Source organism: Diabrotica virgifera, chromosome 6 (assembly GCF_917563875.1).
Source record: "Diabrotica virgifera virgifera chromosome 6, PGI_DIABVI_V3a".
NCBI lineage: Eukaryota > Metazoa > Arthropoda > Insecta > Coleoptera > Chrysomelidae > Diabrotica > Diabrotica virgifera.
The window spans coordinates 177,500,383-177,515,801 of record NC_065448.1 but is presented as its reverse complement, the minus strand read 5'-3'; the positions used below and the strand labels follow the sequence as shown (position 1 = coordinate 177,515,801).

General features: G+C 32.7%; 1 long non-coding RNA gene across 1 annotated transcript; it reads right to left on the bottom strand.

Moving 5' to 3' along the window:
• Positions 1-8,491: 8,491 nt before the first annotated feature.
• On the bottom strand, positions 8,492-11,214 carry LOC126887037 (uncharacterized). Its single transcript, XR_007698932.1, has 3 exons — positions 10,714-11,214; positions 10,461-10,655; positions 8,492-8,673 (listed from the first exon to the last, which is right to left on the bottom strand). It is a non-coding gene; the product is annotated as an uncharacterized LOC126887037 (long non-coding RNA).
• Positions 11,215-15,419: the final 4,205 nt, after the last annotated feature.

Sequence of the window (15,419 nt, the reverse complement as noted above, 5' to 3'; positions counted from 1 at the left end):
GTCCAGAAGTCATGTGGCCTACTGGAGCCAATGGAATTGTCTGGTACTAAAAGATGATCTTCTGTACAGAACCTTTGAGAGTGATGATGGTACAGAATCCAAGCTCCAGTTGATTGTACCTAAAAGTAAAGTGTCAGAAGTATTGCATCAGGTGCATCAGGTGGACACTTTGGTATTACGAAGACTCTACAAAAGGTTCGAGAACGGTTCTATTGGGTAAACTGTAAAGATGATGTACGAAGATGGTGCCGGAAATGTGAACTGTGTGAGAACATCAGCGAGATTGGGACCGACACATTCATTTATTCCTGATGACCTACCGCTCGGCCGCGAATGAAACTACAGGTCAAACACCAACCTGCCTGATGTTGGGTCGTGAAGTTCGTTTGCCCTACGACCTAGAGTTTGGCTGCAGACCTTCCGAGGAACATGTTGCAGGCAAAGAATACGTCGACCGCCTGAAGTTACGAATGAACAACATTCATGAACTTGCCCGACAACACATCCAGATAGCCAGTGACAGAATGAAAGATCAATATAATTCTCGATGCAAGAATGAAAGCTTCGAAGTAGGTGATCTTGTCTGGCTGTATAATCCACAACGTCGTCGAGGCTTGTGTCCTAAACTGCAAAGACAATGGGAAGGTCCATATGAAGTTAAGAAGAAAATAAATGACGTAACATACGGAATTAAGAAGTTGCCAAACGGTAAACCAAAAGTTATTCACATAAATCATCTTGCACCATATGCTGGCTCTAATGAAACAGAAGAAGCCCGAGTCCTAAAAACAGGAAATGAAAGATGCCGCACAGCAAAGTTTTAAGGAAATTATGTCAAATTACGCAGAGAGAAAGAGTGCCAAGATTCGGAGTAACCACAGAAGTTCAGCAAGATCTGTTTAGCGTTCCAGAAAACGTCTTTCTAGCCCACTGTGTTGCCCAAGACCTCGAGATGACTAAAGGAATCTCATCCGTATTCAATAGAAAGTTCGGCCGCCTGGACGAGTTAAGGAATCAGCAGCCTAAAATTGGAAGAGTACTGCGATTGGAAGATGGTGTTCGATCTTTGCTGTATATGGTGACCAGGAAGTCTTATACGGGCACGCCAAGCTACGAGAACATATGGCGTGCTCTAACTAATTTGAAGAAAATCGTGTGTAATTATGACATCAAAAATTTGGCTTTATCAAAAATAGGCCATGCAGTAGAAAATCTGGATTGGAAGATTGTGAGAAGCATGCTTGAAGTGGTCTTCAGAGAAACTAGCGTACGAATTACTGTGTGTTGCATGAACCCGAAGATATCATACCCTTCAAAGACAGTAGACTGTTATTTTTTTCTTGAAGGGTGTATGCAGAGCTGGACACTTCTGTAGATTCCGCCATCCTGGGCCTTCATCTAGAGTTGCTGATCGGGACGTTCAGATCTTAAGAGGGGAGCAGTGTAACGAAACTTTTGACCGACCCTCGTATACCAGCCCCCGTCTCCACACAGATAGAACAATATCATGTTTCGAGATAAGACGCGATGCAGCGGCGATGAGGACGTGCAAGTAACCGAATCTCGTAGTCATAACTAGAGATGGACAGAACGTTCCGGAATGACGGCTAGAGTATATAACGACACGGATTTTGTAAATAGAGTTAGTTTATAATATAAATTCGATCTGTAACTTGTATAAATAAATTCGTATAAACGAACCGAGAGTATTATTTTAAACCGTAATTACGCTACAATAATTTAAAATAAAAAAGATATTTTTTTTCTAATTTAGATAAGCATTCGTTTCCTCAGACTTACTGATTGGAAGTAATGGAATTTTTTCGGTAAAAATATTTTCTATACCTATACTTAAATTCCTCGACAACTTGGGATATTTTAAACATATTGGCTTCCAATAAAGTTATCCACAGTGGCGACGCGTGACTTTTTCTGAAGTGTTACCAAAACCAGATGCAAAAAATCTTATTTAAAAAAATGAAGATATGGCTAAATGTATATATACACTCACCGGTACAAAATTCCGCCACCCAAAATTTTTGATTAAATTTGACAATCTATAACTTTATTATTTGTACTTCGATTTTAAAGATTCTTGCACGAGTTTGTAGGTACATGTATTGATGTCAATTTTTATTATTCCGGTAACAAAAATTTTTTGCTTAGATGGCATTATACGGGGGTTAATGTAAGCGTTGTTTTTTCTCCTAACTTTAAAAAATTCTGTGGAAAAATTGGAGGGCTGATTTTGTTTCATACTCCTTTTGTATTATCCTGGAGGTATCACTAAGGTCTTGTTTTTTGAATTATCTGAATATCTCTTTTCTTGTAAGAGCTGTAATTAAAAACACTGCTTTGAAGGTTTATTTAATTAAAAATATCAAACGCACTAAAATTAACAAAACAAAACAAATTTAACAACAAAACAAAGAATTCAATAGCGGTTATGTCCACCTCTTGCAGCAACGACTGCTCGCAATCTGTTTAGCATCTAATAAAGATGTGTTTTCCTTGTCTGGGGAATAGCCCGATATTCCTCTACCAGGACCATAACTGTACCAAATTTTCAGGAGGCCTAGGATGACGGCAAATAGCTTTTTTTTATTCATCCCATAAATGCTCAATATCATTGAGATCTGGGCTGCATGCGGGCCATTCTAATCTTATCAATCCAACCTCAATTGTATGAGTCAATCAGTGTTTTTATTTACAAAAAATGGTACAGCTCTTACAAGAAAAAAGATATTCGGATAATTCAAAAAACAAAATGTTGGTGATGCCTCCGGGAAAATATGACAGGACTATGAAACAAAATAAGATATTCCATTTTTCCACAGAATTTTTTAAAATTAGGAGAAAATACAACGATTCCTTTCACCCCTGTACAATGACATGCAAGCAAAATTTTTTGTTACCGGAATAATAGCAAACAATATGAATACATGTACCTATAAACTGGTGTAAGAATCTTGAAAATCGGAGCACAATAAATAATAAAGTTATAAATTGTCAAACTTAATCAAAAATTTTGGGTGGCGGAATTTTGTGCCGGTGAGTGTAGCTTCAATAATATCATTTTGTATATCACTTGAAACTCTCGAAAAAACAGATGTTTCTAGATGTTGACAAAATTTTTGATCTTTTTTGGCAATTAATGTTAACAATTCCCTGTAATTGCCTGGATTGTCAGAGTTGTCGCACTCAAAATGACCACGAAACGCTAGTTGATTTTGTTTAGCTAAGACCACAGTATCTATTATAAATGTGCTAAGGATATACCTATCTATTTTTTTAACAAACTCATTATGTTTAGCAATATTTGCTTTAAAAGCTTGGTTAAGAGAACTTTTGATTTTTGTTTTGCCAAACTGAATCAAATTGGGTATACATACATCTTACATGTAGGTAACGGAGAAATTTCATGTCTCCTTTTTAAAAATCTAACACTATTTAAATCGTGAACCTGGTCCACCAATTTTTCTGTAGAAACCAGAAGACATGGCCAACAATACAGTATATTTTTCTTGCAACCATAATATATAACCAAGGATTTTCACTGTAGGTACCAACTAAATTTAAAATATCGAACTACTTATGTTGATTATTTTTTAAAATTGTTTAAAATAGGTCTTTCATTTTTAATCTCATTTTTTTCTTCAAAATTATACAAGGAGAATTACTTTTCAAGTAGCTGATCGATTAAGAAGCGACACTTATCCATGGTTAACTGCACGCACACTTCGTTTTATAGGTACTGTCACCAATTTTAAATATGGTAACAGCGCTACTGATACACAGCGCGCTTATGCCGTCGCTTCTTCAAAATTTTCAGTCACTAGCCGGTCCCGAGCGCCAGCGTGGGTATATAACCATTGTAACCAGACATGAGTCTGGTAACAGAGTGTAATAAAGTGCAACTGAGTCACATAAACTCGCCAATATTTTCGTGTCTACGAGTAGTTGGCTATTTACTGAGTTAGGTACTATTACCACATAATATAATATATTTTTATTGGTAAAAATATTGGTAAATAGAATTATTCATCGTCATAAAATATTTATTTGCAAGATTTTTAACTGATACCAATGGTAACAGTGGTTACATGGACGCTTCGCCAGTGGTAATCCATTTCACAATTGGTGTTAGCACAACTGCTACTTTTTGCAACTTTATCCAAAATATTTCATCTAGACAGTTTGGTTTAATATTCCGTGAAAATTTTTAATGTTCTCCCTCTATGACCATAAGCATTTGTAAAGCACTTTTAGACGCAATAAGGCTATTTATACAGTTAAGGATTGAACCCTACCTTGTTTTTACAGGAAGTTTAAATGATATAACCTTATTGTAGTTTTGAAACTATATTTTATTAAATCGGACAAGAGATATTTGGGAACTAGTTATATTTTTATTATAAAAATAATAAAGCTAATATTTCAATTTTCAATTAAATTTAAATTAGAATCAACAAATCATTCAACCACGAAAAGAAACTAAAAGCAATTGGCAGTGGTGTAGGTTAGCCGGTCGTGTGAATTAAATAGCGCTACTTCCACGTAACGTGGAAGCTACTTTTCACGTCACGTCATGTCACTGACTGTTATGTCCAAAAGGCTCTTGGAAATATTTTTAAAAGTTAACTGAAATATTATAGAAAGTTCTCGGAAATATTATGGAGAGGTCTCGGAAATATTCTCGAAAGTTCTCTGAAATATTCTCAAAATTTTTCATTTCGATCTATTTCCACTGAAAGTTTCCGGGAACATTCGCAGTCAGTCAAATATTTCCATTTTTTATAGGCGAATATTCTCGGAAATTTTCCAATGTTCGTGAATATTCGCTTGTAAATATTCTCGACTCATATCACTACCTGTATATATTAATTTTTCAAAAAGGTAATACCGGAATTGAAAAGAGCGTAAATGTGTTAATTACCATGTAATAAATGCATAATTTATCTTCACATGTACCTACATAATATATGTGGCAGATTCGTGCAAATATTATAAGAATTATTGTGCATTTAATGGTAGAAGATATAAGATTTAGATACATATAAGGCCATCTCAGATTTTGCCCTTTATAAAAAAAGGCGGGCATTCAAAATGGCGATTATACATATATGCCCATATAGCACACAACGTCCGATGTACGTCCATATAACGTACATTTAAAGTCCAAACGTCCATGGACCAAAACTGGACGTACTATGTACGTACATTACGGGACGTCCATCGGACGTTTGATTTCAACGTACATTGGACATCCATTTGTGGTCCATGGATATTTTACACAAAACGCGACTATTATATTAAGTCCCAAAATGCAAACTAAATGAGAATCTTCTTGACAACGTTGTCGCTCTTCGCGCTATCGGTCGTGAAAGGTAGTATTAGTTAGGCAGGTACTTTTAAGGCTGTATGACACTATGCATTTTCTTGTATCATTTCTAATATCGTTTCTGATATCGTTTCTTGTATACATTTTCTTGTATCATTTCTTGTACGTACATTTGTGCCCTGTATGACACTATGCAAGTTCTTGTATCGAAAACTGTATGAAATTCGGCACGTGATTGGTCGAAATTTTGTTTGTCACCCTGTCATGTTACTGGTATGGTAGTACTGCGTCTACAGCTGATTTTAAGGATTTTATAAAATTTATAAACTTTTAAAAACAAATATTTTAATGTTATAATAACTAGAATTTTTACGTTGACTGTTGATTATTTGTGTTTTTTTATTTTGTTTTGATATTTGTGCTAAAATATTTGCATTATAATTATCTTCAGTTTGATCCAAATTGGAACTATTATATTTTCCTCTATTAAAAAATTATGCAACATGAAACCCAAAGTTATTCTAAATATATGGTTATTAGTAGAACAGTAGTCCATACCAAACGGTATATTAAGTATCAATAAAATATTTATAAATAATACCTACAAAACACAAATAAATTCATCAAGACATAAATCATATGATCTCATTTTCAGCCGCCATTATGACATTTAGAAGTTTTACCAGCAGGTTTTACGTTTTTGCTCTTTGCGCAGAAATTGGCGCAGTTATTGTACAAGAATCTGTGCCTGACACAAATTCTTGTATCGTTTCTGATATCGTTTCTTGTATCTGTGTATGACACTATACATTTTTTTGACATATCAGAAACGATATTAGAAATGATACAAGAAAATGCATAGTGTCATACAGCCTTTAGGGGATTATCGCTGTTAATTGTTGTGGAATACTGAAGGATGGTTTATTTATGATAATTCACAGAATGGCAAACGCGCTTGTAATATACAACAACGGTACTGACTCTAAAAATAGTTTGGAACGGAAACAGAACAGAGCTTAAAACAAGAATCTACAGGTCGAGCAAGTCTCGTAAATTTCACGATTGCGAGCCACGCTTCACGCAACCGTGTTTGCGTACTTGTGTTTCGAGTTGCGTGGTCGCGCGCAATCGTACTTGAGACGCTGTGTCAGGTGAGGTGTTTGAAAATTTTGTAACTTGATTGCTTGATTCTGTGGTGTGAAGGTGGTTAAACTTTTGTTTTATTTTTTTTTGTTTTTGTTATTGCGAATATATCGCAGAAAGTTTTTAGATGAAGTAATTTTATGATGAAGATAACACAGAAAATACAAGAGGGCAGCATACTTTGCAAAACAACTTGTTACAATTTGAAATCAGCATTTTGTTAAGTTGTTGTCTTGCAGGTAAAAAAAGTGACTTTAAAAAAATTATATCTTGGAAACTAAAAATTATTTTTATTTATAATTGAAACATGTAAAAGTATAGTACTCTCAAAAAAATTTCAGCCAAAAATATTCATTTTTGTAGAGTTGACTGCAATTTTTCGACAACAGCCCTTTTTTGCAGTGAGCAGCATAACAAGTCCAGTCTCATCTGAAATCAAAGTTTCTTGTAGTTTATACCTCTGGCTAGTGAATGAACAAAGGATTTTTTATTAGATGAGGTCATTTTTGTTTTATAAAAAAAACTACTTTAAAAATGAGAAAAATTGGGGTCAAAAATGTGTTTAAACTTATGTAAAATCTTCAAATTTCATTTTTTTTAAATTCCTTCGTTCATATTCTAGCCAGAGGTATAAACTACAAGAAACTTTTTAATTTCAGATGAGACTGGACTTAGTTATGCTGCCAACGCAAAAAAACTTAAACTCTACAAAAATGAATATTTTTGGCTGAAACTTTTTTTGAGACTACCTTAAGTAGGTACTATACTTTTACATGTTCCAATTATAAATAAAAATAAATTTTAGTTTTCGAGATATAATTTTTTTAAAAAGTCACTTTTTTTACCCACAAGACCTATGTAACCCCTTAAAAAATGTTTGGAAGAATATGTTTGATGGCCAAGATGCATACATATATTTAGAAGCAAAGTTCCTGATTTCTGTAGTATAATACGTAATACCGAAGAGGAAGTAGCCCTAAGCGCCGGACTCCACTTGCGATTTGTAGTTGTGAAGATTGAACACATTCTTTCAAATAGAAGTCAATCCATGATTATTTAGTCACAAATGGATTGACTTGTATTTGACACAATGTGTTCAATCTTCCTGATTACAAATCGCAAGTGGAGTGCGGCGGTAATAACACCAAAATATTCCATATAGGTCCATAGAAGGTACACAGACATTGAAAAATTCCTGGAATATCCCCGAAAACATGTTCCCTGAACATCCCAGGAAAATCCTGTGTCAGCATTTTAAACATTACCTGAATGTCTTATTGGAACATTCCATGAATGTCCACAAATGTTCTCTGGACATTCAAAATATATTTTGTAGACATTCCCTGGATATACCAGAAATACAGTGATGACCGCTCTAATAACCGGCAAAATAGCACAAAAGATGTATTAAGTAGTGAGATAAAAAGACATGAAACTAGTCGAGCTGGGAAATTTAGCGATATTAACTTATACATTTAGATTGTATTGATTGTGTACCACCTTCAGACGTATCAGACGAGTTTGGAAACTACCACTGTCACAGTGACAGTTTTAGTTGACATACTCCTCCGATATGTGTAAAGGTGGGATCAATATAACGTAAATTTAAAGGTTAATTTCGCTAAATTTCCCAGCTCGACTAGTTTCATTTCTTTTTATCTCACAACTAAATATGTTGCCCATATTTTGCCGGTTATTAGGGCACTCATCACTGTACATCCTTGCTGATGTGACAATACCTCCTATCTGTTTTTTCATGAGTTTTGTATGAGAGATGGAAAAACATGTTTTAAGGTCACCTCCTGTGTTCATATGTAAGTTTTGACTTGTTTTGTAGTTCATAGATAGTTTAATTTACTACAAAACAAGTCAAAAAATATCATATGAAAACAGGAGGTGACCCCAAGACAAGTTTTTAGTCTCTCTTACAAAACTCATGAAAAAACAGATAGGATGTATTATTACATCACTGACGATATGTGGCCATACCAAATAATACATCCTTGATAAATATAAACATTTTTATTGAACAAAATCTTTTCATACATTTTTTCAATGCAATTTACTGATATTCCTAAATATTTCAAAAAGATGTGTCACATTTGCTTTGTAAACCTTTCTTTTGCCTTTCGTAGCCACATATTCCGTTTCCTTCATGGTTTTTTGTAGACCACTTCTCTCAGCTTATTCTAAAAAAAATAAAATAAATGGTAATTTTTCTATCCTTTACAATTAACAATCAGAAGAAATACTATTTACAGATAATGATATGCATAATAATAATAGGTTTGTTCTAGCATCAGTTTGAAACCATCAGCGAATAGTGGACCAGCGCGAGTAGAGGGGATCGCACTGGTGACTGTATTATGTTCTTTTACTGACCAACTGTTTGCTGATGGTTTTTGACTAGTTTGACTGTTTGCTAGAACAAACTTAATAATAATGAATATTTTGTATTTTGACAATGACATCTGATGTGGAAGTCAAAACATTAATAAAATTATTTTTTCAAGTTAACTTTCACATGCGCGTCTTAAAATTGTACTTTTAATACTTATATCATAAATAACTATTAAAACTATCTTAAGAGGAAACAGTATCGATCAACAGGTAGCGAAAATGTGTTCCAAGATTGCGGCTGTAATTTTGAATATTTTTTCAAGATATTTGGCACACATATTCGTAATATAATAAAGAATGGCGGTACAGAGCCCAATTTGAAAAATATATTAATATGTGGAAATTACTTTGTAATTAAATACAATATAAAAAAACGAGCTTGTACCGCCATTAAGAAGAACAAAAAAATACACTTTTTTTAAATACAACTTTTTTATCCGATTTTGTGTTATTTTGGAACTACTAAAATTTTTTATTTCATTGGTAGTTCCAAAATTACACAAAATCTAGGCATTGGATAAAAAAGTTTATTTGAAGAAAGTGTATTTTTTTGTTCTTCTTAATGGCGGTACAGGCTCGTTTTTTAAATATCGTATAATTACAGAGTAATTTCCACATATTAATATATTTTTCAAATTGGGCTCTGTACCGCCATTCTTTATTATTTTACGAATACATGTGCCAAATGCCTCGAAAAAATATTCAAAATTACAGTGACAATCTTGGAACACGTTTTGGCTACCTGTTTATCGCTACTGTATTACCTTAAAACATTGTAATTTGCTAAACCAGTATATTTTACTCTACTACTACTCTACTAGCTACCTCATTTTCCACTGTTTCTAAAGACTTGTTTACATGGGTAGAGTTTTGAGGAGAGTAGAGTAGTGGTAGTACTCTACCAAAAATGGCTTTGATACCATTCACATGAGGAGAGTACAAGTATAGTACTGATGCTAGTATAGTGAAACCGATTTTTGTATTTTTAAACACTCTTGATTATAAGTGCACCTTAAATTCTTAATTTTTTGCTGAAGCTCGTTTACTCCAAAGCCCCCTTTGCCATTCTTTCGACGATTTCATCCTCCGCAGCTTGCTGCAAACTTTTATTTCTGTAGTATACACTACCTAAATTCCATAAACACTGGCATTCGCCGTATTATAGCTCTACAAGTTTTAAAGTTTCATCTTCGGTGAACTTCATTTTCACTATTTACACAAAACACAATTCCAGCCAGAATGACAGCACCTCCATGTACTCTCCTACCTACTCTATTCTGCCATAATTGAGCGTGTTCCATGGGTAGAGTGTGCAGCTGAGTAGACATTTTGGCAGTAGTGGTGGTCATAGAGTAGTTACTTTGCCATAGGTTGCTAGTCACTCTACTTTAACTCCAACTATACACTCTACCAGCTATTCTACTGTGCTGAGCATTTTTACAGGTAGAGTTACTCTACTCTATCAAGTACTTGCATCATTACTCTACCCGTGTAAACAAGTCTTAAATCTACTGAATGAAAATCTACTTAATCTTAATCTACTCTTAATGAAAAATGTCTAAAATAATTTACCCACCTAGTATTATTGTAGAATTTAAGACAGTCCAGTGCCTTATAAATAATTTCAATATGAATATTTTTCCCTTTAATTCTCCTTTGATACCACTCCATTTTAGAGTTTGGGGAACTTATTTCATTGTGTTTATAGACCATATTTATTGAAGGAACCCAATCTGGAGATTGTTATTATCGATTAAGTCGGCTGGTTTTCCTATAAGATTAAAATGTTAACATCTTCAAAAATCATTACTGTTGCAATTGTAACTTACCAGATATAAAATGATTACAGCAGACAGGACAGGAAAATTTTCATTTCGCTAGTAAAACCTGTACATTGTATTGCATTTAACCATTGTTGTCTCTCAGATACCTTATTTAGTTCAGTTTAAAAGTGAACTTTATCTTGCATTTAACTATCACAATTACTTTGCATTTCACACTTCAAAACACAACACCAATGAAGCATATTATCTTTCTAAATTAATACTTCCAGAGAAAATGTTAAATTAATCTTTGTACAACACAAAATTACAAAGAAATACAACTAAAATTATCTAAAACTCATTAAGAACAGATAGAATAAGATTTATCTTTTACACCCAGTAGCCATATTGACATATTGATTTAATTTTGAAAACGATTATATTTAAATTTGGTAAATATAACTCCGCACGACCACGCAACTCGAAACACAAGTACGCAAACACGGTTGCGTGAAGCGTGGCTCGCAATCGTGAAATTTACGAGACTTGCTCGACCTGTAGATTCTTGTGAGCTTAAACCTCTTTTAATGTGCATGCTTCCTAGGGCGTCATTAGAGAGTTATTGCCACCGACAAATAAAGGATCCTTTATTACAGGATACTTTAATAAAGGACAAATACAGGACGGGTCTAAAAGAGTGGTATTGCAAACGCAGTTAAAGAATCTTTTATTTTGACAAATGACATGAAATATTTTTGTAAATATAAAAATAACCTATAAAATTCCATTTGTCGATATAAAATTAAAATAAGATAATTGAAGAGTAAAACGTTAAATTTAATTATTTTGTCATTTAAAGATGTTTAGAAAACAACATAATATATCCCATAATACTCATCGTTCAATAATATGGAAGTGCAATAAATTGGAAATACTATTTTAGGAGTTTTTAAATACTTTTGCATTATGGGTATATGTAATGGGGAATTTCTGGAAAATATATTATTAGGGAATAGTGGATATCCATTCCTCAACTACAACTACCGAATGACACCATTCCAGAATTTTCAGACAGAAGTTGTGTTTTTATAATCCATCACAAATCCCTTCAAGAATTGTTGTTGAAAGAACATTTGGTATTGTGAAGAGATTTCCCATTTTACCATATGTAATGAGATGCAAGTTACCTTTTATTCAAAGAATAATATCAGCTTGTTCAGTTTTACATATTGCAGTAGTACATAATACAGAAAACGTTGAAATACTGGCAAATGAGTGTGCTGTTGATATTTATATAGAAGCTGTGGCAGTACATTTTCAACCAGGAGCTAATCTAATGCGACTAAATTGTGTGTGTGTGTTTGTTTAAAATTATTGTTCGATATTTAAAGCTAGCGCTTAAACTAATTTTATTTTTATTGGACTGCAGTTTGTTAATAAATTTATAAATAAATATAAATATTATATTGGTGACTGATTTTAAGTATTTTATGATCATTAGCAGGTTTTAAATAATAAATTTATAAATATATACATACATGCTATTGGCGTTTGATCTTTTATCCATTATGGCCCTCTCTTTCTTTCTTTTCACCTCTGGATAACTAGTTATCAGGAAGTTTATCTGAGAGATTAGATACTAATAGATATCTGACAGAGAAAAACTTCCCGTTAACTAGTTATCCGGAGCTGAAAAGACAGATACTAAGGATACTGTTATATAAACTTCCCAATAATTAGTTATCTGAAAATGAAAAGACCTCTAATCTGTCAGATAAACTTCCCGATATACAAAAAGATAATAGAAGAATTAAGCTTTATGCTGGTCTTTATTAATTTTTTTGGCAATGTTTAAATAAACAAATACTGATGGCATGAAATGGATCACGAACAAGGAGGAATGAAGAAGGAATTGGAGATTGTGTTTACCATTAAACGCATAAAACTGCAGTATCTGGGACACATGATAAATCAGCACCGTTACTCCCTGCTGCAGTACATATTGCAAGGTACAGTCAAAGGTAAGCGAAGACCTGGTAGAGGGAGAATATCAATGGAACTGTTTTGAATCGCAGCTAGCAAGGTTACGATTGCTATATGATTTTCAACATTCGAAACGGATAAGAACCAAAAGAAGATGGCATGAAAATGAAAGTGTATTAATACTTTTGATTAAAAACTTTATAGATTCTAATCTATAAAAGATTAAATTTTCAAAAATAAATACTTGAACCTTTGTTTTATTTTGTTAACCTGTTGTTATATATCTGTTGAATAGAACTCTATTTTGAATCTAGAATTTTAACAAATCCTAACTTTCATTAAAATTTATTGATCTTATATCTTCAATCTCTTATATCTTCAATAAATATTTATTTCTATAGAAAAATGTAAAATATATTGAGTTTAATAAATGAGTTACTGATATTTTAAGTCTGATCATTGTAATTAGTAACAATTTAAAATTATTTACATAATATTCCTTTTTACAACTTCTTGTAATAACTCCAAGCTTCAATAAAATGTTCTTTTCTATATTCGTTTGGGTCAAAACATCAATAATCTATATCTCAGAATATTACTTAGAGTTGTTTTTAATAAATAAAACCCAACATACAACTTTAATGATGAAAGTTTAATCAAATATCAATCCCACAATACATAAATTATCAATCCAAAGAAGCGACAAGATAAATTCAAAATACAAGTGAAGTTAGACCTTTCTTCACATTTTTGACACGTTATGTCAAAATAAAGGAACTTTTATTAAAATAAAGGTGTCCTCTAATTTTCCTTAAATACAGGCGGCCTGTATTTTATTAAAAGACAAAAATAAAAGACGCAATACTGCGCATGCTTATATGTCAAAATAAATGATCTTTTATTACAGGTCGACTTAAAAGACCTTGGCAATAACTCTCTATTATCTGAATCTCGTCTTTATGAAAATACATCCTGTGATATATTTGTGTTTTCTCTTTATCGTGCAAGTGCAGTCGTGCATTAATGAAGTTCCTAGTTCCTATAATAAAGTATATATTATAATGAAGTTATAGTAAAGAGAAATAAAAAGGTCTTTTGTGTAATATTTTTAAGTATAAGTTTAGTATTATAAGGAACTATTTCCTATAAAGGCTTTTTGCTATGTATTCACAAAATTATGGATACTAGATTTCTTTCTGAAAAGTGCCCTACAAATGTCCATAAGACGTATATTGAATGTACATAGACGTACATTGAATGTACATAAGGTGTACGCTGAAAGCTTCAATACAACGTACAATGTACGTTTGTAGCGGACGTTCTATGGACGTCCAATTTTGTGAACTCTGGACATTCGTTGGACGTCCACCGGATGTCCATTGTACCTTAGCGGGACGTCCATTGGACGTTCCAATGTACACAGATGTACGTCCATTGGATGTCCATAAAACGTACTTATGCTATCTGGGTGACTAATAGCATGATAACTTTTAAACGAAAAGTCCGATTTCAACGAAATTTGGTATATAGGTTCTTTTTTTATGTATAAGATCAAGCTCTTGAACCGAAAAAATCGGTTTACCAGAAGCTGTGCTTTTCCTGATTTTATTGTAAAAAATATGTTGTTCATTTTTCAATTCTTTCACCCTGTATATATTAAGTTTTCAAACAGGTAATACCGGCGTTGAAAAGAGCGTAAAAATATTTTTTAGGACATATTGTGAATTCTTAGTTATATTAATAATTAGTATTAGTAATTATTACCATTTAATAAATGCATAACGTTTTTTCACATGTAGGTACCTATGTGCGGCAGATTCGTGCAAATAATAATATAAAGAATTATTGTGCATTTAATGGTAGAAGCATATAATTTGGACCACACATAATACAAATACAAAGATTCAAATTTAGATCTGAGGCCATCACAGATTTTGTCTTTTACAAAAATGACGGGCATTCAAAATGAATCTGCCGCCCATAGGTACATGTGAACATACGTTATGCATTTATTAAATGGTAATTAACATAAGTAAAAAGTTCAAACTATTTCCTAAAAAATAATTTTATACTCTTTTCAATGTTCGTGAATATTCGCTTGTAAATATTCTCGACTCATATCACTACCTGTATATATTAATCTTTTTGAAAAATTTATATATACAGAGTGAAAGAATTAAAAAAGAAACAACAATTTTTAACATAAAAAACAGTAAAAACACAACTTCTGGTAAACCGATTCTTTCGGTTCAAGACCTCGATCTTATTCATCAAAAAAAGAACCTATATACCAAATTTGGTTGAAATCTGACGTCTCGTTAAAAAGTTATCGTGCTATTGTCAAATATGTATAGTCGCCATTTTGAATGCCCGCCATTTTTGTAAAATTAACAAAAACTGAGATGGCCTCATATCTAAATTTAAACCTTTATATGTGTAGTATATGTGGTCCAAAGTATCTGCTTCTACAATTAAATGCACAATAATTCTTATATTTGCACGAATTTGCGGCACATAGGCACATGCGAAGATACGATATGCATTTATTAAATGGTAATTAACATAACTAAAAAGTTCAAAATATTTCCTAAAAAACATTTTACGCTCTTTTCAATGGCGGTATTATCTTTTTGAAATTTATTTTATTTAGCGTATGGCTTAAGTATATCACAGAATATATTTAGATTTATGCATTATACAATGCATCACAAACAGATGTCCAATTTTTTTATATATTCGATTGACCCTTCGGTTGCCATTACAAAGTCTATAGGGTCGCCTGTGTATGC